The sequence below is a fragment of the Otolemur garnettii genome, unplaced genomic scaffold (assembly GCF_000181295.1).
Source record: "Otolemur garnettii isolate 467f Iridium unplaced genomic scaffold, OtoGar3 scaffold00234, whole genome shotgun sequence".
Classification (NCBI taxonomy): domain Eukaryota; kingdom Metazoa; phylum Chordata; class Mammalia; order Primates; family Galagidae; genus Otolemur; species Otolemur garnettii.
The window spans coordinates 696494-702753 of NW_003852629.1; the positions used below are offsets into that span (position 1 = coordinate 696494).

Here is a 6260-nt window from a genome sequence, read left to right on the forward strand (position 1 = left end):
AGTGCTTTATTACATTTAGTAGGCAGGAAGCTAGAAGTCTCCAAAGAGCACACCACACAGGACTCTCATGGTTAAATGCTGCCTTTTTTCATAAATATTATTCATGAAATCATAAACATGAATTTACTTCTCTCTTTGGGAAAGTTTCTCTCCCTTCCACATGTTAGGGTAGAAGTTTTGCTTATTTTAGAAAGGACATGTAATCGTGTATGTTTCATAACATTTTTTTCTTGTGCAATTGAAATATTCATTAGTATCTTTGCCATTGCAAAGGTAAAATAAGGGGCTATTGTCATTGTAATTTTTGAAGATAGTATAACTTATTGAAGTTATTTAAAAGTTTCTGTTGATCTGCAAAGGTGAGCTCTAAGTATCTGTCACTAGTCTAACAATTTTGCCATTAGGACTCATAAACAAAGAATTCTGGTGACATTGTATTTTATTTTGCTGAAGAAAATTCTTCTTTCATTCCAAACTACCTTCCTTCTCACCCAGTTTGAGAAAATGCTTTACTTAGTTTGAATACTTACATAGACATCCAGGTGCACTTACATATTCCAACATGTAATTTTCAGTATCTCTAGAAAGTAGTTTCCTTTAGATATAGGTAGCCGTCATTCAGCTTGAATCATTGTTAGACCAACATATTATTCTTTTTTATTTGCTTTCAATGAGGGTGGAAGTACAACTTTATGTTTCAACATATAGCATAAATCTTTTTCTTTTTTAGAAAAAGTGTGCAAGGTAGAATTTATCAGTGAAAAAGTGAGAAATCATAGATTGAAATCTTATCAAATTGGAAACCTTTAATATTCAAATACTACTTTGAGCCATCCTTGGAAAATATCATTGCACTAGCAGTAAACTTCCCTTTATCTTTGTTTCAGTATTCTATTGTGTGATTTAAGGTATGAATTTTTCTTAGAATATACATCTCCAGTTTCTATGAAAATAATCAGGAGTAATTTCATATTGAGTGTAGGGATGGGAGTGTATGGAGAGTAGCTGGCTATTGGGTGACTCTGAATGTGAAGATTTCCTCTCTGATGAATTAAATGATAAAATCTCAGTCAAATTTCCCACCTGTTCAAGTAGAACTGAGCACTATTTAACTCATTAAAAAGGTTGCATTTTTGTCCTGCTAATGACTCTAGAACTATTAATTTGTGAATTGTAGATATATGGTAAAAATTTAAATACTTGACATGCTTTAAAGAGTAATCCCCTTCACTGAATTGAAGTGACTTGTTTGAGTAAATAGCATGTCGTTTGGATGGGACATATTAATTTTCATTCAATTGATGTGCTTCTGTAGGCATACTCAGCAGGTTTGGGGGTTGCAAATTAAAATTAGCTCTATTGTTCAGAGCCACTTAGCTGTGAATTATGTAGGACATTGCTTTTTCTTTCTGCCTTGCCCACTTTAGGGCTTTTTTTTTCCTCTTTGGCTACACTTTATAGATTAGGTATCCATGGTTTAGGAATACATATTGTTACCATTTACTGATGATCAGGTTTACTATGTGTCTTATCATAGGAGATTAAAAATCCCTACAACTGTACATGGGGGTGGAACATTTGTTGAGTCAAGTGGATTTGAAGATGGGGAAAATTAGTGGAAAAAGTCCCCTGGAAAAGGAGTGATGCCTTGGGGTATGATTTAAAGTAAAGAAGAGATGGGGAGCTCACTGAATTGCTTTATCCATCAGTGGTATTTCTTAAAGGGCCATTAGAAGGTACTAAACTTTAACTGGCACTAACTTTTTTAACTGCTTATGTTCTCAAAGTAGATGCTTTAGTTATCAGCTTTAATAACATTGGAGGAAAGTGTTGCAAATAGAAACAAAAGGAAATTTGAGATTTTTCTGTGGATTCCAGCTGTGCCTGCTGGTCTGTTTCCTATTACCATGAATAATTTAAGAATTGGCTGCGAAGAAGGTGTCTTGATCTCCCCCTGGCAGCACTGTAAACCTGGCTAGGAGCTCTAGAGCATCCCCTGCATGGTGCTCACACGTAGTGGGGACTCAGTGTTTTTCAAAGTCAGTTGACCTCATCACTGTAGCCTGAGATGGATCATGATCCTTTATGAAGGAGTTGGGCAAATTCACAAGACTTATCTGGCAGAGCCTGCCTAATTCAGGACCTCATGATAAATAGGGATGGCCTAAATTTTTATGTTGTTCTAAACACAAATTACTGTACATTAGATCCAGGGAAGGGACATAGTTGGTACTTAGATTTGAAGTTTGAGGTAAATTATGAATAGGCCCTCAGATTGTATAAAGGTTCATTTTTTGTCTCCCATTTTTAGTTATTTTATAGTCTTTTCTGCCTTGAGCCATTCATCTTTGAAGAATTTAAATCCTTTTTGTATCAGAAGATCAAAAATAATTTTAAAAGAGAATTGTGACTATATTCCCTAAAATTCCTTATTTTTTTTAAACTACATGATATATTTTCTTTTTAAGAGCTTACTTTAAATTTCAAAGTGTGTCTTTTAATTATCTTGAGTTGACCTGGTCATTTGAAAATTAAGAGTGTAAAGAAGGCAAAACTCATCTATCACTGTGTTAATTTTTCCCTCAGTGAACTGTGTGCTGGTACCTTTAGTAGTAGAGCATACTACAACAGCAGGAAGGGATTCACATGCCTTATCGATATCTTTGTTGAGGAGTTTTCTTATTCTTTTATGTATTAGTTAGCAAAATTATCCCTTTTTTCTCCCATTATAGGTTAGCTTTGTTTCTTGACGATGACTACTTAGTTTCATAATAGGATACTTAGAAAAGATCTTTTACTCTTTCAGCTATATGGTTATTTCCTATTGATAGATGACTTTAGAATCCAGGTGGCTGGAGGAGTCACTTTATTGCCTTACCAAGGTTTCTTGTTCATGTGAATAATGGAACAAATAAGGCTTGATATGTTTGAAACTTTAAATTTCATGTGAGTAATGTGGATTTCTAAGACTAGTTTCCATGACTAATGAAAAGATACACACATTCTTGGAGATATTCTGTTGACTACATAATATAGATTATTACCTATGGAATGTCTGATTTCCTTAAGTACAAGTTTGACAGTTTTGAAATCTCTGACATTTCACTTTGACACTTCTTGTCTTATTTTTATTATTAAGGTACATCCTCATTCTTTTTTTGTTGTTGTTGAGATCTTTCATAGCTCATGGTACTACAGACCTTTATTTTTTATTTTTTTATTAAATGATAGCTGTGTACATTAATGCAATCATGGGGTTTTCATATATTATTTGAAATATTTTCATCAAACTGGTTAACATAACCCTTATGTCATGTTCTTAGTTATTTTATATCCTACTCTTAGAAAGATTCACTTGTACCCTTGTAAGATAAACCATTGAAGTGATCCCTCCAACCACCCTGCCTCCCTTTATCCCCCTCCTCTCTCCCTCCTCATATTCTTAGGCTATATTAGTTTCATAATAGGGCTGTGTACATTGGATACTGTTTTTTCCATCCTTGTGATACTTTGCTAAGAAGAACATTTTCCAGCTCCATCCATGTAAACATGAAGGAAGTAAAGTCTCCATCTTTCTTTATGGCTGCATAGTATTCTATCATCCTTATTCTTTCAAATGCATGTTTTGGCTGATGATTATCTTTCAGATTATTTTAAGAGTCATTTTTGTGAAACCATGGATAAGTCAAAAATTCATGTTACTTTCAAATATAAGTTCTATCTTGGAACTGATGTAGCATAGACAGCTTGAAATAGCAAAAGTGTTTGGGAAGGATGTGGCTAGTGGACACACAGTACCTCAGTGGTTTGAGAAGTTCGGTTCTGATGATTTTAATCTTGCAACTGAGTCATGTGGGCAACCTGAGATCAGGTAGATAATGATAAGCTGACAGCTGTAGTGGAAGTGAATCCATCTCAACCTATGAATGAGTTAACAGCAAGGTTTGATGTTACTGTTCCCACATTGTTGGATCATTTGAAACAAATTGGCCAGGTAAAGGAGTTGGATAGATGGGTCCTATATGAATTAAATGAGTGTCAAAGGAGAAATCTTCTTGAAGCTTGCCTTTCTGTGCTGTCACAAAGTAAAGGCCACCATTTCTATACCATATTGGTACGAGTGATAAAAAATGGATTTGTTTTGACAATTGCAAGCATTCAGTACAATGGTTGGATAAAGATGAAATGCTGAAACATAGTCCAAAACTGTGTATTCATCCACAAAAACTACTGGTTTTGGTTTGGCGGTCCAGCACTGATGTCATCCACTATGGCTTCATGAAACCTGGTCAGTTGCAGCGGATGTCTTCTGTAACCAACTGGATGAAATGATGAGGATGCTTGTGATTCAGCAGCCAGAATTGGTCAGTAGAGATAGGCCAGTCCTCTGGCAAGACACCACTCGACCTCATTTCGCACAGACAACATTGCTCAAACTACAGAGGCTGGACTTGGAAACTCCGTCATCCACCATATTCCCCAGACCCAGCACCAACTGACTATCCCTTCTTCCAGGCTTTGGACCACTTCATGCAAGGAAAAATACTCAGTTCTCAACAAACTGTGGAAAACACCTTCTGCAGTTTCATTAGCATGTGCTCTCTAGACTTCTTCACTACTGGCATAAACAAGCTACTGTTAAGATGGCAAAACTGTGTTTTGATAGTTCAGGAACATACTTTGATTAATTGTGCTGCTTGTTGTTTGAGAGATAAAATTAAACTTTTGATTCGAAGTCAGGCATTTCATTTTCATTTAATTAATCAAATTCAGTGGTAGCTGTCCAAGAAATAAATTTGATAGGGGAGGAGTTGTGAGTGTACATGAATAGGCATGCTGGAAAATAGTACTTTGAAGTAGTTATTCATTGGGCGTACCCATTGTGGAGTGGCTTTTGAGAATTGAGCTGGAATGGAGGGTTGCATGTTGGGCTGTTATAAGCTATCACCAGAGCCTGGTCAAACTGATTGACATTTAGAGAATAATTGGAAGGATGCTCCTGAGGTCTTATGCATTCATATGCTTTTGTTAATTGCTTTACTACCAGTAAAGCAAAGAGGTCAGCATGATCATATTTATGTGAAAGGAGGAAGGGTGAAAACCGGCTCCATTTATGTTTCTAGGAGCAAGAAATTGGTGATCTTAATCTGGGCAGTCAAAAAACTACACAGTGTTATATTTGGGGACAGCTAAAAAATACAGGCCCCGGGACAATTTTCTACCAGCTCCAGGTGCTGCTAAATGATGTTTCAGAACCTAGTCAGTTCCTCCCAGACAGTCTGAGACCCTCTTATTAGGCAGTATTCACAGCAGGCTACTGGAGGAACAGCTGATCAAGACAAGAACATGGGTATTAATGAGAATTGGGGACAGATGACTGTAAGAGCAAGAGCTTTCTGGGAATAAAATCGACACAGACCGAAAACTGTCTCTGCTGTTCAAGATTTGATCCTGTGTGCTTTGGTGCCCACTTATAATTCTGGGATGGTGAGACCATTTAGAATGAGAGAAAGGACAGTATGGGAGAAAAGATCAGACAGAAGGAAATCAGAGGGAATAGCAAAGCACAGAAATGATATATCTTGTCTTGTTACTGCCTCAAAGATATATAATTTTGAAAATCTTCTTCAGAATTGAAAGAAATATAGTTAGTATCAAAAGAGTAAAAGCCCAGACATTTGAGTTCCATTCTAGGTTTGAACTTTATGATATGCTATGAGAGGCATCAAAAGACCCAGTCTCATCTTGCTTCCCATTTTCCCTGGTCATCTACTATCGTATCTTTGCCTTTCTACTAGAATCTCTAGTTCTTTATAAAGATAATGTATTTTGAAATGAGTGTAGAATGGGGGGCACGGGGACTGGGAATGGGCCCTGGACGAATTGACTGGAATTTACTTACACATTAATTCTGAGTTTCTGTTACTGGCTTTTGAAGTCATCCAGCAAACATTTCTGTACATTTTGGGGATCTGAAAATCTATGACAGAGAGGGTATCCTGAATCCATTTATTTAAAAAGCTGCTTTCTAACTATGAGCTTTCGTAGATATATTAGGGCACAGGCAGGTATTGCTAGGTGTTGTGCACACTCTTGAATGTCCAGTCAGATGAAGAAACTGCTTAAAATTCAGGTTTGAATGATACAGATGAGAACTTGGAAGAAAAGTTTAAGTTTATACTGTTTGGAAACAGTTTGAAGGTTAGAGATTCAGGGGAATCATAGTGTATAGTTTGAAGGTTAGAGATTGAGGGGAATCA

The 6260-nt window shown here is 36.3% G+C and overlaps 1 protein-coding gene across 2 annotated transcripts in view; it reads left to right on the plus strand.

Annotated features, from left to right (window-relative positions):
• Positions 1–6260, plus strand: part of CHD7 (chromodomain helicase DNA binding protein 7) — a 126417-nt gene that overhangs the window by 60739 nt on the left and 59418 nt on the right. The gene's annotated exons all lie outside the window — the stretch shown is intronic.